General features: G+C 42.9%; 1 protein-coding gene across 10 annotated transcripts in view; it reads left to right on the forward strand.

The window, feature by feature from the left end:
* The first annotated feature begins 7,928 nt into the window (after window positions 1-7,928).
* ZNF148 (zinc finger protein 148) overlaps window positions 7,929-26,508 on the forward strand; it is a 141,495-nt gene continuing 122,915 nt past the window's right edge. For 4 of the 10 annotated variants that reach the window (XM_050781636.1, XM_050781643.1, XM_050781645.1 and 1 more), the window contains exon 1: window positions 7,935-8,182. The gene's annotated coding sequence lies outside the window, so the exon portion shown is untranslated. Of the gene's footprint in view, window positions 8,183-8,515; window positions 9,057-10,128; window positions 10,232-16,758; window positions 16,873-26,508 lie in introns of those variants that run through there. The other 6 variants (XM_050781641.1, XM_050781640.1, XM_050781638.1 and 3 more) reach the window with 6 other exon arrangements.

A 26,508-nucleotide genomic window follows, 5' to 3' on the forward strand; every position in this document is an offset into this window, starting at 1 on the left:
CTGGGACTACAGGTGTGAGCCACTCCACCTGGCCATGTTATCTTTTTAAAAAAATTATTCAAGAGGTGATCTCAAGTTCCAATGTCTTTGCCTTTGTGATATTATTCTCTCCTTTCTGCCAGGAAAGAAGTCAGAAATGAGATCAAAATATGTATCTGTGGCGTAAGAGACTTTTGGTTCCTCCAAAAACAAGCCTGCTATGACAGAAGACAAAGTCTGTAGGAAAAATCACAGCCCACTGGGGATTATATCTGTTCTTGTTTCTCTTAACGTGTAGTAGCTATAAAGTAAACATTAAACATCTGAATTAACATTAAACCCATACTTTGTGTATGCTTTCAATATATTTATTGTTACTATGTATTCAGATTTTGATGCCATTATCTTCCTCTTCCGAGGTTCTAGAACACAACTTATGTGATTTTTAAAGACTGATGGTAACACTGTTTCTTACAACAGTCTGTGCCATAGGTATATATAATAAAGGTTTTATGGCAATTAATTTGTATTCAAATACTTTATTTTTCTTTTCTATAATAGCTCTCCTATCTGGCATTTTGGGGAATGTAGTATTTTGGATAAATGGAGCTTCCAGGATTAATTAACGTTAATCTTGTTAACAGCAAAACATTAAGAGGCTGGGTGTGGTGGCTCACACCTGTAATCCCAGCACTTTAGGAGGCCGAGGAGGGAGGATCACCTGAGGTCAGGAGTTCGAGACCAGCCTGACCACCATGGAGAAACCCCATCTCTATCAAAAAATACAAAATCAGCCAGGCATGGTGGCACATGCCTGTAATCCCAGCTACTTGGGAGGTTGAGGCAGGAGAATTGCTTCAACCTGGGAGGTGAAGGTTGCAGTGAGCCGGGATAGCGCCATTGCATTCCAGCCTGGGCAACAAGAGAGAAACTCTGTCTTAAAAAAATAAATTAGGCCGGGCGCGGTGGCTCAAGCCTGTAATCCCAGCACTTTGGGAGGCCGAGACGGGTGGATCACGAGGTCAGGAGATCGAGACCATCCTGGTGAACATGGTGAAACCCCGTCTCTACTAAAAAATACAAAAAACTAGCCGGGCGAGGTGGCGGCGCCTGTAGTCCCAGCTACTCGGGAGGCTGAGGCAGGAGAATGGCGTGAACCTGGGAGGCGGAGCTTGCAGTGAGCTGAGATCCGGCCACTGCAACTCCAGCCCGGGAGACAGAGCGAGACTCCGTCTCAAAAAAAAAAAAAAAAAAAAAAAAAAAAAAAATTAATTAAAAAAATTTAAAAAACAGATGGAAACTTTCTCAATATACTGCACACTTCCCTGGCTTTTTAAACAAAATGCCCCAAATATGAACAGTCTTTGCCTACTTGGGGCTCTCCCTTGGGATATCAGTTATTTGGGTGTCCTCTGTACAGGAAGTTTAGGGGTGGGCACAGGCAGACTTAGATTATGTGTGCCCTGAGGCTAGATGGTTAATGACTAACAGTGACAGTGCAACTTATTTTCTTACAAACAAAACGAAACCCCAAATCAGCTATTTTATGCGCTGTCTCGTATGCCCCACCCTACAACCACCCCCTTTTTATTATAAGGGAAAAATGAAGCTTATGTAGCTGCCTAATTTTCTTTGAGAAAGTGCAAAATGGTTACCTTTAGGAAATATCAACTAGTGAAAGAAAAGGTAAAATGGTCTCCTCCCACCAGAAAGTTATCTATTTTATCACTGTCATATCATTCACTACCACTGCTGCATATCATTTTCACCTGATTTTCAACTTGCATTGCTCTTCAACCTTACTTGCTTATATTTTGTTCATGGAGGGTGGAGATTATTCTGCAATCATTACAAGATGTGTGTGTGTTGGAAAGGACTTGCCTCAAAGCTTACACTTTTTTAATGATCAGGAGATAAATGCTTCTTTCAATGTGAAAGTCCTGCATAATGTTTGATCTTTGTAAAGAATTTCATGTGTAGATTTTTAGATGTATAAACCTGGTGGAAAAGTATTATTTTGGTATCAGAAAGATACACCAATCTGTAGGCTACATCAGTGTGGGAACCCAAAGCACCCCTGATATCCTTCTATGTGATCACAGCACATAATGCTGAAATTGTCTCACCTTTTATCTGCCTCCTCCATTATTTATTTCATTTCATTTTAAAAATTTTTCTTAAGACAGTGTCTCACTCTGTATGCCCAGGCTGGAGTGCAATGGTGTGATCATAGCTCACTGCAGCCTCAACCTTCCAGGCCCAAGTGATCCTCCCACCTCAGCCTCCCAAATAGCTGGGACTACAGGTGCCACCATGCCCAGCTAATTTTTTGATTTTTTGTAGAGATGGAGTCTCACTATGTTGCCCAGGCTGGCCTCCGGCTCCTGGGCTCAAGCGATCCTCCCACCTCCCAAGGTGCTGTGATTACAGGCATGAGCCACTGTGCCCGGCTTCCTCCATTAGTTTACAGCTTCTCATGAACTTAGAACATGTCTTAATCTTCTTTGAACCCTAACACTGGGTTCTTACATAGCCACATACTTTTCTTCAGGAAGCGTAAAATGGTTGTCTTCGTGAAAAATCAAGTAGGAAAGAAAAGGTAAAACAGCGTTAACCCCAATGCTTAATTATTGTGTCTCTGCCTGTTTTGACCTTTTCCCCATATCTTCCTGTGTCCTCCAAACCATAGTTATTGCACAGCTGATGGGCTTCAGTGCAACCCTGTATCTGTTTTACCCCTTTTGTGGTGCCATTTGTAGCACTTGGCATGTGGGTTTTAAATAAATATTTAAGCCAAATATTGGCAAGTTAAAAGATAGTAATGGAGGGAAAATGAACCCTTTCTCTGTGTTGAATTGCTACATATAACAGTGTAGTTTTGACATACTTTGATGAGTCCAGAACTCTCACATGCTGTTTAATTCCAATCATATTAAGACAGTAAAAACAAGAAAGAAAAAAATCATTTCTGCATTATATTGCACCATCTTGGCAATAAGCAAATTGTGAGATCTCCGTAACACTTTGGGATGATACAAATTGTCATTATTTCTCTCTTATGAAAACCCACAGCTTTAATACATGAATAGTTAACTTGTCTTCATTCTGGTTAAACTTTGGGAAAGAAGAGGTAGGCACTTGATTCACTGGTGTTGGCTGGATAGAAAGTAGCAAGCATCCTTACAATAGACCAATGTCATCAGCCCATCAGCCTTATAAAATTGTTCAGGCAAAGATTATGCTCAGAAATAAAATATCTGAATAATGGCAGTTTTTTTTTTTTGCAGGTTAATTTTTTTCTTAGTGTCATCTACCTATTGTATACCCTTTTTATTCCCCATGGTAAACATTCTGAGTTATTTTCCCATCTAAATCATTTCTCTCATCACTTTTTTTTTTTGTCTTTGTATAGTTTCTATTCTTTTCCTCACCCCAATCCACTTGTAGAAACTAATGTCTTTTCTCTATTGAATTTTATGTTTAGGAAATTTGCTTCATATTACCTTTAGGTTATTTTAAATAGTAATAATAGCAACTACAATATCAACACCACATAGAACATTTAACTATGTGTCAGTTATTGTTCTGCTTTACATTGCCAGGTGTGGTGGTTCATGCCTGTAATCCCAGTATTTAGGGAGGCCGCGGTGGGAGGCTCACTTTGAGGCCAGGGGTTCAACATCAGCCTAGGACAATACTGCCAGATTCTATTGCTGCAAAAAATACAAAAACCAGCCAGGCATGGTGGTGCACACTTGCAGTCCCAGGTACTCAGGAGGCTGAGGTGGGAGGATCGCTTGAGCCTGGGAGTTTGAGGCCGCAGTGAACCATGATTGTACCACTGCCTTCTAGGCTGGGCAACAGAGACCCTGTCTCTAAAATAAACACTAAGCTACTCCATGTTATTAATATTTAATAGCCATAATATCCCTAAAAAGAAGGTATTATTCTTAGTTCCATTTGCTAGATGGGGCACTTGATAGCACAGAGAGGTTAAGTAACTAAGATTGCAAAGCCAGTAAGTGGTAGTCAGGATTCAAACCCTGACTTCACTTGACTTCAGCTGCAGAATCTGTGGACTTAATCAACAGACTAACCTCTAGGCACTAGTAGATACCATCCTTATATTATTTTATTTTTTCCTTACCCACTAATATCATCCTGGCCCAAGACCTCATTTTCACTCATTCTTGTGTATCTTGGCATCTCGGTGGTGTCTTCCCTTGTGCTCCTCTAAACCATAGTTACCTCACAGCTGATGAACTTTAGTGCAACCTAGTACCTTCTTTACATGCTTCTAAGAGGTGCAGGGTTTATTGTCTCAAACTCAAGAAACTACCTACACTCTATATCCTAAGTAGGAGACAGTAGGCTATTCATTAATTTTACAATATATCAGTGATCTGGGATGCCCTTTGCGCTCCAGCGGAGGGCTAGGTAAGAGAGAATAAACAAAAAAGCTAAGAAATTTCTGGCAAATAACCTTTCACCTAGGTCCCCAAACCTTCCATTTCCCCAGGCCTGAAGCATATCTGAAGCAGGAACTCAGGGGGAAACGTCCCAGGAAAAGAACTCCTTTAGGAATAGGAAAAGCCATGTTTTTCTGGGTACAGTAGGAATGATGCAGTAGAGGCAGGCCTAAACTGTAGCAAAGCTATGAATTTAGAGCTTTGCAAAGAAAAGGACAAGTTTATCCTTAAGGTAGAACCAGCTTTGACAAACGGCTAGTGCTGTAGGGAGCCACAAGGATACAGAAGACAGAACTTCCATCTAGTCCTGAGTCTGAGAATATTAGAAAAAAGGAAGCAAAGATGTTACTAGAGGAGGGTATGAAGACCCGGTGAAGTCTTTGCAGGAAACAGATGGAAGCACATTCTTCTCCTGGAAGGAGTGCAAAGACCAAGCCTCAGACCTAATTCCAGAGCCAGAAAAGAGGAAAGAGGCCATAGAGCCCCTGAGAATCTCACTCGTCAGAACAGTGGTTCCAGCCTCTGTGGGTTAGGTAACATCAGGGAAGATATATTGTGGGCTATGGGCTTAAACTGGCCCACAGGCCTGTTTTGTCTGACATACTTTTGTGTTCTTAAAAAAAAAAATGCAATGAGTTGTCAACATTTAATATTTGGGAGATTTCACCCCAAAACTCAGATTCCTGACTTCTCTTGATTTCCTAAATATCACATTCCCACTTGGAAACCATCAGTTGCAAGTGGCTATGCCCTTTAGATTTCCTTGAGCTGTGGACCCTTATGTTTAGGTTAAAACATCAATCTCAAAAGTTTACAAGCTATATGATTCCACTTACATAACATTTTTGAAATGATGAAAATACAGAGATGGAGAATAGATTAGTGGTTACTAGAGGACAGGCATGGAGTTGGGAGAGCAGTTGCAGTAGGGAGGGGGATTTGTGAATACAAAAAGGTAGTATGAGGGAGTTATTTTGTGGTGATGGAACAGTTCTATGTCTTGATTATAGGAGTGGTTACAAGGATGTGTAAATGAGGCAAAGTTGCACTGAAGTACACACACACACACACACACACACTAAACAGAACACAGGTTAAGAAAATGGCAAATAATACATTCTGTAGTCTAGTAAACAGTAATGTACCGTTGTCGGTTTCCTGGTGTGAAAGTTGTCACAATCAAAATGGAGTCACTAATGTTAAGAAACCCTGACAAATAGAGCTAGGGAAGGCTACGAAAGACAGGGTTCTTACATTTGTATGCCTGATAACAAAAACTATCAAAAAAGACTGCAAAAACCACAACCTTGCACAAAGGCCATCACAACCTTACACAAAAAATACTTCTGCAAGGACATCTGCCCAGCAAATGCCTGTCCAACCTCGGACTGGCGTCACCCTTGTTATTGATCTTTATAGTCAAGGATAATTATTTCAAAACAATTATGTAATCCTTTCCATTTTTTCCTTTAAACACCTTTGTCTATGCAGACAGTTAACTATGAGATGCATATTTTCATTGCAATGCTCTATTCCCAAATAAACATTTTCTTTTAGAAAGCCTCTCTGTTATTTAGGTTGACACTGGTTTTGATGTTTTACTAGAGCTTTATAAGATGTCACCATTGGGGGAAGCACGGGACTCTGGACTGTTTTTGCAACTTCTTGTGAGGCTATAATTATTTCAAAATAAAAAGTTAAAAAAAAAAAGGAAAAGTAAGTAGGCTGAGTACCCATGGGTGGTGTTTAGGGAAATGAGCAAGAGGAGCATGGAGAGCCAACCTGAAGCTGAGAAATTTCTCCAGTTTAACTTACAAAGGACCTAAACTTGCTTCTCACCATTGCTTCTGCTGTTACTATCCCTGCTCTTTATTCTGCCCATTTTAGACAGCTGTTTCTCTATTGCTTCTTCGTTAGGCTGCTGAGCAGAGACCTAGATCTATTCCTAAGAGCAAACCAGTTATTAGTTTTCCCACTGCCTAATACTGAGTCGGGTTCCTTGCTGCCAGAGGTGTTTTTTATTATGACATCTGAATTTGATGCCATTGCAGGTGCTAGAAGTTGCCAGAAGGCTGTCCTCCAGATAACTGTCCCTTGGCTCTAACTTGTATCACTGTTTTGTTGCAATTAACATTCAGAATATGCGCAGTCATCTTATTAAAATTTGTATTTTTTAATGGGAAAAGCACACAGAGAGATTGTAGAGCTGTGGTTTACTCTTTCTCTTAGTTACCTGTGTCTAAATTAAGCTGAACCTCTGGGCCTTAGCTATTTCTAAACAGGCATCACAATTTACTAAGGTTAATGCCTGAGGGAACATTAACCTTGCAGACACTAATCTAATTCAGTGTCATCACAAGTGCATAATGCAGGAGTTTGGAGTTTTGCCAAAAAGCACTATTCAAATGAACATTTAGTTGGCAAGGGGTGGGAAGGTGGGTGTGGAAAAGGGAAGGAGGACACCAGAAATGGCTCTATAGATATTTTCATGCCTTTTCTTTTCCCTCTCCCCTCAAAGGTTACGTTTAAGTACCGCAGAGAAGTGCTAAATGGAATCTTCAGATTATTATGAAGAAACCGCAATGAAGGCGTTTTATCCCAACTGCAAGTTCCAGATGCTCACAATTACTCAACATTCACTGAGCATCTTTTATGTTATATGGCTGACCTTGTGCTAAGGTGGGTACACAAAGATGAATAATTGTAAACGATGGCAGTATGCACAAGCACCTCAGGGCGCCTAATGTTAGTTGATGAAGGCACCATTAAGGAGGTCACAATTTGGCTCAAGGGCCCCCAAAGGATGAGACAACTGTGTAATCCTAGCTCTATAGAGATCATTACCAAGTCTTTGCCATACAAAGTTTGGGCTTCAGGTGAAATGAGAAGGGCAAAGTTCTGCCCAAGAGGGTCCAGGGCCGGATCTCTTGATCCGTCTCTATGCCCACACCCTGCATCTTAGCTTGCGGACACTAATAGGGTTTGCCAGTTTCAAGGACGCAGGGCTACGTCTGCCGGAAAAGGTGGCATTTGAAGGTGGTAGAGGCCAACCACTGGAGGTGGCGGCGGAGGACTAGTTAAGAGAGAATAAGTGAAAAAGCCAAGATATTTCTGGCAAATAACCTTTCATCTAGGTCCCCGACCCTTCCATTTCCCCAGGCCTGAAAAGCTCCCGAATCCCCGAGTCCTCCACTTCTCTGAACGCTGGGCATTGGTTAAGGCTGAAGGAGCAGGGAGTCCCCCGCTCTAAGACAGTTCCTCAGTTCCGATCTTTTTCAAACCGCTTTCTTCCCGGGCCCAGCCTGGTGGGCCTGCAGCTCGGGTCCAGCTTCCACGGCCACCCTGGGCTGGTGACACGCAGGCGCCGGAATCGAAGCCACGCTGTGTCTTCCCAGCCAGGTCTCTGCGCCAGACGAGGGCGGGCGCCGCGGAGCGCTTCCCGTGTGCGGGGCTTCCCACAATGCACCGGGCCGGCAGTGGCGGCGACCGCGGCGGCGCTCTAGCTGCGGCATGTCTGCGTCTCTACTGCTCTGGGAGGAGGAAGAGAAGGAGGAAGAGGAGGAGGAGGAGGAGGGGGAGGAAGAGGAGAAAGGCGCAGGGGTGGGAGCTGTTGCCGAAGCTGCCACAGCAAAAGTTCTCCCCCCTCCCCCCTTCCCCTCCTCTCAAGGCCCCTAGAAAGGTTGGAGCTGCCGCCGCCTGCAGTCGGTGACCGCGCGACTCGGCGCCCGCCCGCGGTAAAGCGCTCGGCCTGGCAGGCCCGGGCCCGGGGGAGGGCGGGGGAGGGGGAGGGGGCGGCGCGCGGGGGGAGCGCGCGGCGGTAACGGCCTGACCCCGGGGGGAGCGAGCCGTGGCGAGGCTGGGGGTGGCCAGGGGGCCGGCCGAGGCCGAGGGAAACGCTGGGGCTGGCCGGGGGACGTGAGGAAGCAGGGCGCGGAGGGTGGGTTGGGGGGTTGAGGAGGGATAATGACGGGGGTGGCAGAGGCGAGAAGGCGGCCTCCGAGGCTGGAGGCGGGTGTCAGAGGTAGGGGAGGAGGTGGGATGTTTGCACGGGGAGGACAGAGGGTGCTGGGTGTGGGTGTGAAAAGGCTGGGGAGACACCAGGGCTCTGTCCACCGTGCCTGGTGCAGTGCTTTATGCACCGCAGGCCTCAGTCACTGTTGCTGCCGGCGTGTGCTCTTTGGGAGAAGGGAAGGGCAGGGGTTGGAGAAAAGGGAATGCTTGCAGGAAACGTAGTGGGAGTGCGAACAGGGAGAGGGGCCGGAGGAAAGATGCCGGAGAGGTGGAGGAATGCAGGGAGGTGGCTGTGGAGGAGTCTTGAGGATTCTGGGGGGTGTTCATTGTGCAGATACGTTAGGTATTTCATTATGGAAATAACTGAAGCGTTTCTCAGGGAAGGAAAGAAGGAGATAGGAGTTCCAGTGAATAGAAAGGATCGCGTTTGAAGCAAGAGGGAGTGCTAAATAGTAGAGAAGATGCAGGGAATGCATAATAGAATAGACAGATGTAGTATAATTAATAAATATTGGCCTAAGGACTGAAGAGTTATTCCAGATGGGCCGGGATGGCCTAGTTCCGAACCTGTGTGGGCTCTTCAGTAGATGACATCTGGTAAGTGTGGGTCTGGGCTGTGGTTGGGGTCACTGAGAATTAGATTTTAGTCTGTAGTTTGGTCTGTGACATTTTAGACGTGCACCATTGAATATGAGAACCTCTGAAGCAGACCTTGAGAAAGGGCCGGGCCTGTGGGGATTCCTTAGGCCATGGAGCTTCGATTTTAGAAAATTTGAAGTATTAACACTTAACGGAGGTTGGGTAAATACTATCCTGGCAATTAAAATTAATTGACTTGGTGGTTTTCTTCACTGCCCAGTTTATCTGGTCCAGGAAAATTGGTGCTATTCAGCCTGGATTGCAGTACACAAGATTATAATTAATGGTGGGGGGAATACATACACATGCTTGGTGGCTCTTCTTTGGATACTTCATTTGTAGCTCAAATTAGTTTAGTTGGCTGGATTGGTTCCATAAATCTGTGGCTGGTGGGAGATCTTCTGCCATTCACAGTTCCTGATGTGAACTGTGAGGGAGTTCTCCAGTGAAGAGAATACTCTCATTGAGGCATAGTGGTATTGAAGAAAACATATCAGCCAGCAAAGTGTGGGCCTGCAGAATGGAGGATCTAGAATATCTGTTTTGGTTTTAGGTTGCAAGGAGGTCAGGACTAGTTATCATAAGGTCTAGGGGAACCTAGGAGACTGGATGACTCTAGAGCCAGGTTGGAGGGAGGATTAGCATCTCTATATCAGGAAATGAACCAAGCTGTCTCTGGATTTGCTGAGCTCACACTAGCCCAGATTTCCAAGCGGGAACTCTGGGCTAGAACCATACTCTTAAAAACTACCTGAGTATTATTCACCTTTTATTAAGAAAAAACTATATATACGGCCGGGCGCAGTGGCTCACGCCTGTAATCCCAGCACTTTGGGAGGCCGAGGCGAGTGGATCACCTGAGGTCAGGAGTTTGAGACCAGCCTGGCCAACATGGTGAGGGTCTCAAACTCCTGACCTCAGGTGATCCGCCCGCCTTGGCCTCCCAAAATGCTGGGATTACAGGCGTGAGCCACCGCGCCCGGCCAGATTTACTCATTCTTTTTTTCTTTTTTTTTTTTTTTTGAGACAGGGTTTCACTTTGTCCCCTAAGCTGGAGTGCGGTGGCTTGGATCATACCTCACTGCAGCCTTGACCTCCTGGGCTCAAGGGATCTTCCTACCTCAGCCTCTTGAGTAGGTAGAACTATAGGCATGCATCACCATGCCCCGATAATTGTTTAGTTCTTTTGTAGAGATGAGGTCCCCCTATGTTGCCCGGGCTAGGCTCCAACTCCGGGCCTCAAGCAGTCCTTTTGTCTAGGTCTCCCAAGGTGCTCTGGTTACAGGTGTGACACAGTGGCTTGGCTACTCATTCTTTTAAAGGACTTGCCCCCCTACCCCCCCCCCAACCCCTGAGTCTCGCTCTGTCACCCAGGCTGGGGTGCAGTGGCGTGATCTCAGCTCACTGCAACTTCTGCTTCTTGGATTAAAGCGATTCCCCTGCCTCAGCCTCCCGAGTAGCTGGGATTACAGGCATGCATCACCATGTCCAGCTAATTTTTGTATTTTTAGTAGAGATGGGGTTTCGCCATGTTGGCCAGGCTGATGTCGAACTCTTGGCCTCAAGTGTTCCTCCCACCTTGGCCTCTCAAAGTGCTGGGATTACAGGTGTGACCCACCATGCCTTTCTAGGGCTTTTTTTGTTTTTTTTAAACATAGTATGCTGTACTCAATTGTATTGTCATCATGGCATGAGAGGGCTAGTCTTCCTTCCCTTTTCTCTCACCAGCACTGTATATTATCTGTTCTTTTAATTTTTGTAAGCAGAATGCCCTTAAATATGTCATTATTGTCTTTTACCCTTTAAAATTTTTAAAAAAATTATTTGTATTTTTTGAGACGGAGTTTCACTCTTGTTGCCTAGACTGGAGTACAGTGGCGTGATCTCGGCTCACTGCAACCTCCACCTCCCGGGTTCAAGCATTCTTCTGCCTCAACCTCCCAAGTAGCTGGGACTAAAGGTGCCTGTCACCACCCCTGGCTAATTTTGTATTTTTAATAGAGATGGAGTTTCTCCATGTTGGTGAGGCTGGTCTCGAACTCCTGACCTCAGGTGATCCACTTGCTTCGGCCTCCCAAAGTGCTGGGATTACAGGCGTGAGCCACCGTGCCCAGCCTCTACCCTTTTATTATCAAATTGTTCTGAGGGAACTTATAATGAAAAACAGCCCCTGTCTCACCTGTCTATTGCAGTTCCACTTTACTGAGGCCACTACTTCTAAGCATTAATTTGTATTTCTTACCATGCTTTTTTCCATGTCTCCAAGTAATAGGCATATAATATTTCTTGATTTATCAAAATGACATTATCAGGGAATCAGAAGATGTCTACAAATGTGTCATTGACATTATCCCCTTTCTCCTCCTTTCTGACCTTTGATAGTTATTTTAGTTACTTTATTCGATGTGTTTATATTTTTAAATAATATGCTTAAACCTTGATTTTAGAGTCCAACAATCTTAGGCTGTATCTCTTGACTTCCCCATTATATTATAGGGATTTAGCCTAGATACGGCTCTCCTGAAGTAGAAGGAACATTGACAATTATACTAAAAATGCTGGATGAGATGATAAAGGGAAGTTTGGATGGACCTATGAGAAAGACCATGTTGTAGGAACCATCTTTGCAGCATAAGATTTGCTTGTTAGAGATGAAGAGGAGTTGCTTGACAATGATAGTTGTTCATCTTGGAATTAGCAGATTGCAGTATTGACAGTCTTCTGGAGAGTTTTAGTGTGGGAAATCTGGAAATGCATTAAAATGACCCTTGAATGTTATTTCTAGGCTTCTATGGCATTTTTTTTTTGAGAGAGAGTCTTGCTGTCACTCAGGCTGGAGTGCAGTGGTGCAATCTCGGCTCACTGCAACCTCCGCCTCCTGGGTTCAAGCAATTCTCCTGCCTCAGCCTCCTGAATAGCTGGGACTACAGGTGCCCATCACCACACCTGGCTAATTTTTTGTCTTTTTAGTAGAGACAGGGTTTCACCTTAGATGGTCTTGATCTCCTGACCTCATAATCTGCCTGCCTTGGCCTCCCAAAATGTTGGGATTACAGGCATGAACCACTTCGCCCTGCCCCCCCCCTTTTTTTTTTTTTGAGACAGGGTCTCACTTTGTCACCCAGGTTGAAGTGCAGTGGCGTGATCTCAGCTCACTGCAGCCTCCACCTGGGCTCAAGCAATCCTCTTACCTCAGCCCCACAAGTAGCTGGGAATACAGGTGTGTGCCTCCACTCTCGGCTAATTTTTTTGTATTTTTTATAGAGACGGGGTTTCGTCGTGTTGCCCAGACTGGTCTTGAGCTCTAGAGCAGAGACTTCCTCTAGTCTCTAGGGAAACTCACAGCAGGTTGATTCTTGGGCTCAAGCGATCTGCTTGCCTCAGCCTCCCAAAGTGCCAGGATTACAGGCGTGAGCCACAGTGCCCGGCCACAATTCTTACGTTTTTATTTTTAGCGGGGGATGGATTGGCATGGACATGTATTTTTTGGGGGATGTGGTAGGGAGAGATGGGGAAATGTGGTAAGAGGAGGATGAGGAAGAGGAACAGGGTTTGATGGAGATGGTGATACATTTTGAGGAGGCTGAAGAAAAGGTAAAGAATTTTAAGGGGATTTGGATATAGTTAATGTGAAGGAGGTTTACCTTATGGTGATGAGACTAAAATTTTTGTCAATTTTAAGGAAATTAGCATGTTTAAGTCACTAATATGTTGGGAATGTGGTAGGAAAAAACTATACTGGGCTCGATCTCATATGTTAGGATAGAGTCATAAATTATTCGTGTTTTTGAAATTTGTGTATGAGGTGCAAATCACTGTGGTGGATATTCGGAGAATAAATATTGTTCCACTTCTTTTTGGGAGTCTAAGTAATGGCACCTCTTGAGAGTTTTCCTTACTTTCAGTGGCAACAGTATTCACAAGTAGTTTATGTATTGCTAAATTTTGTGTTTGTGACAGTTATTCTCTTTGTTTTGCAAATGGTACATTGTAACCTGTTCTAGAGCAGAGACTTCCTATAGTCTCTAGGGAAACTCACAGCAGGTTGATTCTTAAGTGCTTAATAAATACCTGTTGAATGACTGATAGAAAGTAGTGTTCACTGTTAGCGATAATAGTGGGATTGTATGAAATTGCTGAGTACTGCGCGGGTATTGTAGACAAAATTGTGTGTGTGTGTGTTTGACAGCGTACAGGACAAAAGGGATATCTGACTGGAGAGGACCTTTAGATTTAAGGGAAGAAGATGGAATGGATTAGAATGGAATTGCAACAGTTCTGTAACAACTTCGAAGAGGTGGGACTGGGGGGTCTCTTCTAAATTTGAGGCTAGTTTAATCTGGAGTAAAATCTGGTCTGTAGCAGGGTGCTGGTATAATTTAGACTTTTTTATACCTCAGACATAAATGACTGTTTTAGGACTGTCTGATTTAATTCTTTTTTAGGAGAGTAAAAATAACATAAGCTTCTTCTCTCAAGGAAGTTATAGTATTCACAATTTTTTTGTTTTTGAGATGGGGTCTTGCTCTGTCGCCCAGCCTGGGGAGCAGTGGTGTGATCTCAGCTCACTGCAGCCTCTGCCTCCTAGGTTCAAACAATTCTCCTGCCTCAGCCTCCCAAGTAGCCGAGATTACAGGAGCGTGCCACCATGCCTGGCTAATTTTTGTATTTTTGGTAGAGGTGGGATTTCACCATGTTGGCCAGGCTGGTCTTGAACTCCTGACCTCAGGTGATCATCCTACCTTAGCCTCCCAAAGTAGTATTTACATTCTTTTGAGAGAGAAAGACAGTTGTGAAATAATTCAGTAATGGTACAAGATTTCAGAAAGTTGATTTTTAAAAACAAATTTCAAAATTATATCTCTGGATAAGAATTTTTATATTTTGGTGGTCATTTTCAGTAGCAGTGTTCAGAATGTTTTTAGAACGCCTTTCCTGAATTAACTTCTGAGTACAATTCTATACAATTTCCCTATTTATTGAGTACCTATTGTGTGCTGTTGGGGGAAGGGGTCTATAAAGGTAAGAGAAACATGGTCCCTGTCCACTAGGAGGTCATAATCCCTCTGAGAGGCACACCTTTTTTTTTTTTTTTTTCCTGAGATTGCAATATTCTTTGTCTTCTGGAGAGTTTTAGTGTGGGAGATCTGGAAATCTGTTAAAATGACACTAAAATGTTTCCAGGCTTCTATGGCTTTTTTTTTTTTTTTTTTTTTTGAGGCAGGATCTCACTATTACTCAGGCTGGAGTCCAGTGGCGCGATCTTGGCTCACTGCAACCTCCACCTCCTGAGTTCAACTGGTTCTCGTGCCTCAGCCTACCAACTAGTTGGGACTAGAGGCACACACCACCACTCCTGGCTAATTTTTGTATTTTTAGTAGAGACACGGTTTCACCATGTTGGCCAGGCTGGTCTTGAACTCCTGGCCTCAGGTGATCCACCCGCCTTAGCCTCCCAAAGCACTGGGATTACAGGTGTGAGGCACTGCACCCAGCCCAAGAGGCACACTTTTGTTGTTTGTTTGTTTTTTGAGACGGAGCCTTTCTGTCACCCAGGCTGGAGTGCAGTGGCGCCATCTTGGCTCACTGCAAGCTCTGCCTTCCAGGTTCAAGTGATTCTCCTGCCTCAGTCTCCGAGTAGCTGGGACTACAGGCATGCACTACCACTCCTGGCAATTTTTTGTATTTTTTAGTAGAGATGGGATTTCACCATGTTGACCAGACTGGTGTCCAACTCCTGGCCTCAAGTGATCCACCCACCTTGGCCTCTCAAAGTGCTGCGATTTCAGGCATGAGTTGCCGCCCCAGGCCAAGGGGCACACTTTTAAATAATACATGGTATAATCTTATTCCGAATGGTCTCATTGATGACGGAACTTTTTACTTTGAAATTTTGATTTTTAGAAATGCTGAAGGTTAGTCAATTTCAAATAGAGTGAATAAAGAATAGTTTTGCCTTAAATTCAGTTAATCACAGAAATGGGAATAATTTTCTTGGTTGACTTATTAGCTGATTTTGAAAACACTCCCAAGGAGGAAGTTGGGAATATTTTGAACAGGGGTGATAGCTTCACATGTAGTTAGTTAGGCACTACATAAATGTTGGTTGAGTGCATCAGCTGGTTGGGTGGATGGAGTGAATAAATGAGTAAGTGGTAGCCTTCCAAAGTAACTTATTTTAAAGAGGACCATACTGATTTGAATATGTAAATAAATTCTTTTTTAAAAATTAATTTTTCTCAGATGAAATAAATTCTGAGGATATTTGTTAATAATTTTATTACCTTGAGCAAGATAGTTTAAGTTCACAAATGAGTTTTACAGACAGTAAGTGCTGTAGGAGTTCAGGGAAGGGAGAAATGAACATTGGCTAAGGTTTGGTGAAATGATTTAAGTGAACCATACTTTAGCTTGATATTTGAAAAGATTCCTTAGGGATCTCAGAGAGGAACTAAATGACTCCAAATTTCTCTTGCAGCCCTAAAGTGAACCTAGAGTCTGGATCTATTTTTGTCTGAATGCTTTCTGCCTGTTTCATTTTAGCTACTCCTACTGGTTTGTTCCTTTCAGATTCACATTTGTTTGGTAGATGTTGAGCCCCCTGAAACAACTGTGGGGTCTGTTTTCGATCTTTGTATAGTGTAACTTTTAGTTGTTCTTTTATGAGCCTGTACACCACAAATTACTTGGCCTTCATGAGAGAAGAGCATGAGTCAACTTGGCCCTGTTATCCTGGCATTTTCCTGCATGCTTTTCTGAAAGCTGCTTTCTGAATTACGGAATAGAATAGACAGAACTGAGAGCATGTGTCCAGTAGACACAAGCTTGTTGAATGAATGAATGAATGAATGAATGAATGAATGAGATATTTGAAATAATTTAGATCTGAATTGTCTATATGTTTTATGTTTCTTTTTCATTTATTCATAACCTGCCTTTTTCTACAAAGGACTTAATGGGGCTGCCAGACTATACGCACTAGCAGTGAATTGAGATAATTCAAGAAGTCTGGTTAAAGAGATGGTGAAGAAAAGAAAAATCTGTTTAAAGAATATAGATCAATGTGTATGGATGTTAGAGAACTAGGAATAAGGTAGAAGATGAGCAGATGGGGAAGGAAAAGTGGTATCTGATAGAAAGGGTGATTCTGAAGGAAGGAAAAGATTACTGAAATATGACAAGCTATGTTTGGAGGAAAGCATGAGAAGATGGAAGGTAAAGAGGATTATTTGAGAAGGCTGTTCTGAGGAGGAAGATAGTAAGGCTATTTAAAGGATAAGAGTCAACAGAAGGTTGGAATATAGTAGAATCTATTAAATTATGTTGATTTGTAACTGGGGGTTTCAGAAAATAATGGAATGAGTTTTCTTTAATAGATAATGCACATTTGTTATATGCAAAAGCATATAATGCTTTGCTGTCAGGAATAAATCCTTTGGGATTTATATTCTGGTAGGGCAGCTGGGCTTGTGCACAAATACCTGTACTGTAATCACAAATATATCTATGAGTCACAAATATACCAAATATTACTGAATTTAAAAGACAGAAAATGCATTTGATTAGGAGAAAACCTGAGACATCATTTTAATGGCATAAAAGTGGAATTTTAGCTAGTCTTTGAAGGGATTGATAGGATTCTTTTTTTTTTTTTTTTAAGTTTTGGATTGATAGGATTTTGATTTGCAAAGATTACTGAAAGAGAGCATTCCTGCCTGAGAGATTAGCATAAGCAAAGCTGTGGAGGTGAGAAGCCCAGGAGATGTGGGGAATGGTAAGTTAGGTTTAAATTTTTAAACTATGACCTGTAGTAAGAAATACATGTAACATTTCCATCTAATATATGCATGTGTGAATGTTTTTGTGTGGGTAAAACAAAAAGTTTCATAATACAGTAACTGTCTTTACAATGGTAGATGCAGTTGGATGTTGTCTATTTTGTTTGACTAAAAAGAAAAAAAGCTGGCCAAGGGGGAAGAAAAAAAAAGCTGATTGTTCCTCATTAAACTGATTTCATGACTGACAAAATAATTGATCACAATCTATAGTTTGGAACACATAGAGTTCATGAATAAGGTATAATACAAGGTAGGAGAGTCAGTTGGGGGTGGGTTGAAAATGGATGGCCTTGAAAGCTAAGCTAAGTAGTTTGTATTTGATATGATGTAGTGTTGTGCTTGGTAAGCAGACAGAAGCTGGGGTTTAGTCTAGGCTCTTCTGTTTACCCACTGTATGATTATGGAGAATTATTTCCTTTCTGAGTTTCCATTTTCTCATCAAATTGATAATCATACTTTCCTGGCAAGGGTTATGGTGAGGATGTGAGAATTAAAGTATGTTAACATAGGATTAAAGTATGTTAGCATACATCATTAGTGTATAACTGTTGAACTTTTCTGAGTAGAGAATTGAGCCAAGGACTGTATATTAGATAGCTTCACCTGGCTGTAGCTATACCTTACTGGATAGATTGTGGGTAATGTGGTGGTAGAGTAAGATTGTATGTGAAAAGACCAGTTAGGAAAAAAAAGCCCAGTTAGGTGGCTACTGGAGAAATTAAGAAGGGCTTGAATTAGTTTGATAGCAGTAAGATTAGAATATGGGAGTGGAATGCAATTGGAGGTAGGGAAGAGGGGAAGATGACTAGAAATGCACTATTTATTTATTTATTATTAATGAATGAACGAACATCAGGCTCTTGATCTGTTGCCCAGGCTGGAGTGCAGTTATGTGAACACGGCAGCTCACTGCAGCCTCTACCTCATGGGCTCAAGTGATCCTCTTGCCTCAGCCTTCTGAGTACCTGGGACCACAGGCATGTGCCACCACGCCTGGCTAATTTTTAATATTTTTTGTAGAGATGTGGTCTCACCATGTTGCCTGGGCTGATCTCAAATTCTTGGGCTCCAGTGATCCCCTCCCTTGGCTTTCCGAAGTGTTGGAATTACAGGTGTGAGCCACCATGCCTGGCTGACTGGAAATTTAGAGTTGTAGAGATATTCAAATGGCAGCAGCTGAAATTGGGTTATATTTTTGGGTAGTTTAGTGGAGTACATTAGAGTATAGTTTCAGTTTCTTTCATGTAGTAGGTGCTCAATTATTTGTTGAATGACAGAAACTAAATATGTGAACTATGGGATGAATTGTGAGTAGAAGCAGTGATGGGTGGATATGAGAAGGAGGGTAAGACTGAAGGATACTTTGATGGACTGCCAGAATTAATTCATTCAGGGAATATTTTTATATTTACTGTGTGCAAGGTTCTATGGTAGGGAGTGTGAAGGATACATGTTTATATATGACACAGTCTGTGTGCTTCAGGAATTTATCCAGGGACAAAATATACACATCCGTCTATGACACAAGTACTATGGCAGGTTTGTTCAGGGTTGGCTTTGTGGAGAAATTAGTGGTATAACTTAGACCTTGAGGGATAAATAAGATAATAGGCAAAATGGTGAGGGTTGGCCTTCCTAGAAGAAGGAGTGATATGAGTGACAGTGAGCAGAGTTCAGGGTATGTTTAGGGGTTGGTGGTCTAGATTAGCTATAATTTAGGATTCATGTTGAGGAATGGAGGGAAATAAAACTGGAAAGTAGGCAGACTATCTCAAAATTCAGGCTAACTTGGATTTTGAAAATTTATTGAGATACATACAGTAAAGTGCTCCAATCTTAAGGGTACTTAGGTATAAATTTATGTAGCCACCACCCAGTTCAATATACAGGACATTTCCAACTTCCAGAAGGATGCCTCATGTGCCATTTCCAAGCTGATATCTCATCCAACCAAAAATAACTATTATTCTGACTTTTGTCATACCAGAGTAGTGTTGTGTGTTTTTGAATTTTGTATAAGTGGAACCCAATTTCTGTGTCTAGTTTCTTTTTCTCAAGGAGCATGTCTGTGAGTTTTATCCATGTTATGTTAGGCAGTTGTTTATTCTTTTTCATTGCTGTGTGATATTCCATCATATGAATATACCACAGTAGATTTATCTATTCCATGATTATTGGATGGTTTCAAGTTTTTTGAAGTCTGAGGATTTTTTTTTTTTTTTGGAGGCAGAGTCTCACTCTGTCACCCAGGCTGGAGTGGTGCGATGTCTGCTCACTGCAACCTCCGCCTTCTGGGTTCAAGCAATTCTGCTGCCTCAGCCTCCTGAGTAGCCAGGATTACAGGCACGTGACCCCACGCCCAGCTAATGTTTGCATTTTTAGTAGAGACAGGGTTTTGCCGTATTGACCAGGCTGGTCTCAAACTCCTCACCTCAAGTGGTCTGCCCACCTCGGTCTCACAGAATGCTGGGATTACAGGCATGAGCTACCATTCCCGGCTGAAGTCTGAGGAGTTTTAACTTAAGTCAGTATGCAGTGGAGAACTGTTGTTGATTTTTGAATGGGTAAGTAAGAGAATATTTAAGAACACTAATCTAGTGACCTTTCTTTTTTTGTAATGAAGAGAACCTGGTGGCTGGGAGACAAAGTTAGGAAAAAGTGTGAAGTAGGCTGGACACAGTGGCTCACGCCTGTAATCTCAGCATTTTGGGAGGCTGAGGAGGGCAGATTGCTTGAGCTCAGGAGTTTGAGACCAACCTGGGCAACATGGCGAAACCTTATCTCTACAAAGATAAAAAAAAATTAGCCGGGCGTGGTGTTACATACCTGTAGTTCCAGCTGCATGGGAGGCTGAGGCAGGAGAATCGCTTGAACCCAGGAGGCAGAGGTTTCAGTAAGCCGAAATCTACACTCCAGCCTGGGTGACAGAAGGAGACCCTGTCTCAAAACAAAAACAAAAACAAAAACAAAACCCAAAGTGAAGTATTGAGGATGTAAGTTGGGCCGTCATAGTGGGAATAAAAGGAGAGGGATAGATATAAGAAATACCTCAAAGAAAGAATGGGAAGGTTTGATGGCAGATAGGCTTTTGGGAAACAGCAGAGAAAAAAGAAAACTGAAGAAAAGTTCTAGGGCTTTTAATCTGGGTGACTGAGATTGATGGTGCCATTAGTAGAAATTATTAGATCACTTAGCAGAACTGTTTTGGGGTTTTAAGACACATTGACCTGTGTATGAGGCATCAGTACTGGATTGGAGCTAAGAAAAGAAGTCCAATATAGAGTTGGGAATACATACATAGAGTTGATAATTGCAGCTACTAATTCTGGATTGAGTTAGGGCACTGACGGTTATGAAATTATTTGGACTGATAATTGAAGTGTTAATTGAAGTAATAGTTGAAGAATCTAGTTAAAAAGAAATCATTATATATTCCAATTCTAGTTAAAAAGAAATTATTATGTATTCTAATTCCTCGGGAGTAAATTGGATTGTAGGAGAGGGTGATGGTTTAAAGATTATTTTGGGTAGCTGGGGGAAGATAGCCATATGAAGAATGAAAATGTAGAAACAGTGGTGAGGGATGAGACCCTTAGTAGCTAAGAATTATAGGGGGCTCCAGGTCAGAACTTGGGAAGATATCCACAATTTGGACTAGGAAGAGCAGCAGTGATTTCAGATAGAAGAAACAACCAGAGACATCAGAGTAGAATCATGCGCTACAGTGACATAAAGCAAGGTGGATAGCTCAAGTGTCATTGCCAAAAAGAGGGTAAGGACTGCCTGAGCATAGTGGCTCATACCTGTTATTTCAGCACTTTGGGAGGCTGAGGTGGGCATATTGCTTGAGCTCAGGAGTTTGAGACCATCCTGGGCAACATGATGAAACCTCGTCTCTACAAAACATAATAAACTTTGCTGGGTGTGGTGGCTTGCGCTTGTAGTCCCAGCTACTTGGGGGGCTGAGGTGGGAGGATCACTTGAGCCTGGGAGGTGGAGGTTGCAGTGAGCTGGTATCGCACCACTGCACTCCAGCCTGGGTGACAGAGTGAGAGCCCGTCTCAAAAAGAGCAGTTCAGAGACCAGAGTGCATGGGGATTTACTGAGTGGGTTGGAAGAATATGGAAGCAATAAATACAGGAATTGAATAAAGAAGTTTAGTTTGAGAAGGAAGAACAACAACTCTTATTCTAAAACTGGAGGCAAGAAGTAACAGATGGGTGGAGATATAACATTTTAGAAACTGTGAAGAGGATTTGATTACAGGTGGAGAAGGTGTGATTTGAGGGAGTTTTATAGAAGGGTTTGAGTATTTGATGGGATTAGGGATTTAAATATGAAAATGATTTGGATTAGTCAATGAGATGGAGAGTTGTATTTAGAATAAATGTGTTGTGGAAGATTTCATAGCTTTCTGGTGGTGCTTAACACCCAGTGCGTGGGTGTGGAGGAAACAGATGGCGAGGATTGTCTATCACTGGGGAGATGCATAGTGAGAATAATGGAAGGTCATGATATTCTGGAGAGGACAGTGTTAAAATGACTGTTGGACAGGTTTAAGTTATATAGGGAGACAATACAGCCAAGTGGAGGTAAAGAGCAGGTCTACAACTAGAATATAAAGTGGTTGTGGATAAAGAAAAGGGGAGTGGTCTCTGAAGTTATAATCCTAGTGGATTGCAAATTTTTTTTTCTTTCAGACAGGGTCTCACTCTGTCACCCAGGCTGCAGTACAGCGGCATCAGCTCACTGCAGCATCTGCCTCCCGGGTTCAAGTGATTCTCCTGCCTCAGCCTCCCTAGTAGCTGGGATTACAGGCATGAGCCACCATGTCCGGCTAATTTTCTGTATTTTTAATGGAGACAGGGTTTCACCATGTTGCCCAGGCTGGTGTTGAACTCCTGACCTCAAGTGATCCACCTGCTTTGGCCTCCCAAAGTGTTGGGATTACAGGCCACCACACCTGGCCTAGCACTTTTCAATTGATGACTCTGTTTTCAGTTTCTTTGTGGCTAGCTGAAGTGCAGATGAAGGTTTTAGGAGTTTTTGAAGGTCAGGGTGTAGAAAGTTCTTCAGCATCTTTGTTGAAATCATTGAGAATAATGTCTGAATTTGGGACCAAGTAGAATTGAAGTCATTGGGTAGGGAAAATAGGAGGATATTCTGGAAGTTGGTAGATGTTTCAGAAGGAATGGTTTTAGTGAGTAATGTGACTCCCAAGCGATTTTTTAGTGATAGGATAACAGGGAGTGGCCCTGGGGAGCAAGAAGCAGCAAGTCATTTTTTATCAAGCTGAAGGAGTAGGAGAATGATATAGCTAGTCATGAGAGAAGCAGATTGTCCAGAAAAAGCCAGGTAAGATGAGACAGATGGTCACAATAATTGGACAAGAGTTGATAGTGATTGGAATCGTTGAGCCATGAGAATTGAGAAAAATAGCTAGATTTGTTACATTTACCAGTTCTCTTTTTTTTTTTTTTTTCTTTTTGAGACAGGGTCTTCTCTGTTACCCAGGCTAGAGTGCAGTGGTCCAGTCATGGCTCACTGCAGCCTTGCCTCCTGGGCTGAAGCAATTCTCCTGCCTCAGCCTCCTGAGTAGTTGGGATTACGTATGTGTACCACCATATCCGACTTTTCTTTTATATATATATATATATTTTTTTTTTTTTCTTAATTTTTAAATTTTTATTTATTTATTTTTTTTAAAGAGATGTGGTCTTCCTGTGTTGCCCAGGCTGGTCTTAAACTTCTGGTCTCAAGTGATCTTCCCTCCTTGGCCTCCCAACAATTTGTTTATAAAATAAATAATACTTGCAAAATCATAACCATTCATTTGTAATATACTTATATGAATTTAGCTGAAAGATATTTGTGGGTTAGAAATGAGACATTGGAAACAAAAGATGAGGTGGAGGTGTATTAAAGATAAAGTAAGCCGAATGTGATGGCTCACACCTGTAATCCCAGCGATTTGGGAGGCAGGAGCAGGAAGATCACTTGAACTCAGGAGTTCGAGACCAGCCTGGGCAACATAGGGAAACCCTGTCTCTACATAAAAATAAAAAATTAGCTGGGTATGGTGGTGCACACCTGTAGTTGCAGTTACTCAGGAGGCTGAGGTGCGAGAATCACTTGAGCCCTGAAAGTCAAGGCTTCAATGAGCCATGATTGAAACACTGCACTCAGTCTGGGCAACAGAGTGAGACCCTTTCTAAAAAAAGAGAAAAGATGAAGGTAAAAGACAAAAGATGTTCTATTGTTGGGTGACAGTAGAACATGGACAAGCTGATAGGATCTAGTAAATAGATGGACTGGAAATGAATGAGAAGGTTGAAGTTGTAGGCATAAGAGAGGAGGGAGTAGCTTGCAGCAGAGAAAATATGGAGAGAACATATGGAAAGGGGTTTAAACAGGCCATGGTTTGTAGGGGTGAGGATATTGACAAGCATCATTAAGTGTAATATTTTTATTAAACTGGGAAGTAGGGAACCCTCATATTCCCTGGGCTTTTGCAGCCCAGGTCCAATTGTGCCAGCTGCACGAGCGGGACTGTGCTGGCGGTGCATTCAGCAGCTGGTGGAGCAGCGGCGTGGAGCTGCGTGGTGGCGGGTGGGCTGCCGCCCGCCTGGGTCCGTGTGCTCTTGGCCCATGGCAGGGCAGGCAGGTGGGCGCTCCCTGAAGTGAGCAGGAAATAACTGATGTCAGGAACCTATTCTTTCTCTGTGCAAATAAGAACAGTCTATGCCACCCATGATAAAAAGGTGGCAGTATGTCATGCCAGCTTTTAAAAAAATATTGTCAATGATAGAGACCTTGAGATCTCTATTTGTGTGCTTCAAATCCACGTCATGTTTTCTGTTGGCAAAAACTTGCATAGGTATAGAGATTCGGGTAAAATGTGGAAGAATGGGGCACATGGTAAGAATGAGATGTCCTGAGGGAACTAAAGTGGACTCTACTTTCTTTTTTGTCTATAATAACTTTAATAATCCTGAAGTGCTAGGATTATAGACATAAGCCACTGTGCATGGCCCCTATCAGAGTTTTTGATGTTCATGGTTCAGAGAGAGAGAGCGCATGTTTAATGTAGAAACATGAAATGGCAGTAAGAAAAATATGACAAGGCACAAAATATGTAGTATTGGTGTTCCATCCTAGTGTAGCTTTGCTTCAGGATTAGTTCCAGGATTTAGCCCTGGGCTTTCATCACTTTCTTCCTGCCTTAACTTCTACATCTATTTAGCCACCAAATATAATAATGAAAGATCTCTGGAGACTCAGAGTGTTGAAGGCCTGAAGAGGGCCCAGGGTTCTCACTTTGCTCAACTCATGAAACTTGGCTGTACCATCATGTAGCAGCCCTGCCTCATTCAGTCTAGAGTTGTTTTTAGGACATGCCTCATAGTGGACCTTGTTGAGGGAGAGCATATTCTGAATATTTGGGTGGATTGTGTGGGTTAGGCAAATGATGAGTATCTTAAAGAAGGTGATGGGAAGGATTATAGTAGACATGGAGAGAAGTGTGTTTTAAATGATAACTATATTAATTCAACATAGATAAATGTCTTCACAATACAGGGGTTTGACCTTTGAACATCTGGGGTGGCATGGAGAAGTTTCCCTGTAAAATTGAGAAGAGCCAGTATCCAAGAGATTAGAATGAAGTGCACGCTTGGTGTTCTGCAGGCCCCTGTATATGTGTGCTTGTCATATGTACACACCTGTATATGTAGATACATATAATATTAGAATTTATTTGATTAGATTATATAATTAGTCTTAAGGGAAGTGGGACTACTAGTCCAACTAGTTTTGAGTTATGAATGATTTAAATGAATTGTTACAGAATATTTGGAAAGATCGTTTTCAAGGTTTTGGGGACAGGCCTAGGAAATAGATTTTTCTGTAACTGTGGGGGCTTCTGGAATAGATGCACAAACTTTGATGGTAGTTTGGGGCAAATTTGTGTAAGTTGGAGAGTGTTAGCTTCGAAGAAATGAGAACAGACAATAAAAATGCAGTGTTTGAGAAAGTTATTTATGAATCGATTTGGTAGGAGCTGATAAAAATTATAAAAGTTGTGGAGAGATTTTGAATAGCTAAGTGGGAGATATAATGGAAGTGATTTATGAAGCTTTTCTTTTTCTTTTTCTTTTTTGAGATGGCATCTTGCTCTGTTGCCCAGAGTGGAGTGCAGTGAGGAGATCATGCCTCACTGCAACCTTTGCCTTTTGGGTTCAAGTGATTCTCCTGCCTCAGCCTCCTGAATAACTGGTATTACAGGTACCCACCACCACACCCGGCTAATTTTTTGTATTTGTAGTAAAGATGAGGTTTCATCATTTTGGATAGGCTGGTCTCGAACTCCTGACTTCAAGTGATCCACTCACCTCAGCCTCCCAAAGTCCTGGGATTACAGGCGTGAGTTCCCGCGCTTGTTGATTTATGAAGCTTGTTACTACAAGTATTAGAAAAGTAAAATGGAAAGATGGTTTACAGAAGATTTCTTTTGGGAACAATACAAAACAGCAAGGCAAGGAAAAACTAAAATGAATAAATTACGGTGTGGAAAAGTTAGAGAGTAAGAGGAAGGATTAAGGCAGAGTCTACTGAAAGATTTCTTACTGTCAGGCTGTGTGATAATACAAAGCTGTGTTCTGTGGTGCTTTGTTGGATACTATTGATAACTGGTTCTTTAAGGAAAGGGATTTAAACAGGCCATGGTTTGTAGGGGTGAGGATATTGACAAGCATCATTAAATGTAATATTTTTATTAAAGAAACTTGGAAGTAGGGAGCCCTGATATTCCCTGGGCTTTTGCAACTCGGGCCCTATTGGGCCAGCTTCGCGGGAGGGACTGTGCTGGCTGTGCGCTTGGCTGCTGTGGAGCAGCGGCGTGGAGCTGCGTGGTGGCGGGTGGGCTGCCGCCCAGCTGGGTCTGTGCGCTCTGGGCCCGTGGATGGGCGAGTGGGCGCTCCCTGAAGTGAGCAGGCCCTGGGGCGGGAAGGACGGGCTTTGCCCCCCGTCTGGCGAACCCTGCACGCGTCCTTTTGGGGTGTGTTTGTGTGTCCCGCGCGAGTGTGCCCTGCGCGAGTGTGCCCGTGTGCATGGAGCAGCACCTTCCATGACTTCCTTTTGTGTGTACGTGCATGCGTGCGTGTATTTGTGCGCGTGCGCCCATCTGCAGAGAGGAGGCGGAGGGGCGCGGAGAAGGTGGCGCACTTGGGGCCTCGGCGGGGGCGGGGACGGGGACGTCTGCGGCGGCCAGACCTCCCAGACACCGCGCCTTCTGGGTCTGCCCCGCTGGCGCAGTCAGGGCTCCTTCCCTCAGCGGGATGGGAAACTGTGAGTGGCTTCTCTGCAGCCACTAACAAGTGTACGCCAGATAGTGGGGACGAGGGGGGGCAGCCGAAGGCTGATAATGGACACCCGGTTTTCCTCTTACTCCTCTTTTATAAATCTTCTGTTGAACTGCATTGTGTTTACAGTTTCATGTCTGTGAAAAGTTCAGCAGGTAACTTGCTTTACTAGACAGCTTTTTACTGGGTATTAAGAGCAAAAAATGTACACCT

This window comes from Macaca thibetana, chromosome 2 (genome assembly GCF_024542745.1).
Source record: "Macaca thibetana thibetana isolate TM-01 chromosome 2, ASM2454274v1, whole genome shotgun sequence".
NCBI lineage: Eukaryota > Metazoa > Chordata > Mammalia > Primates > Cercopithecidae > Macaca > Macaca thibetana.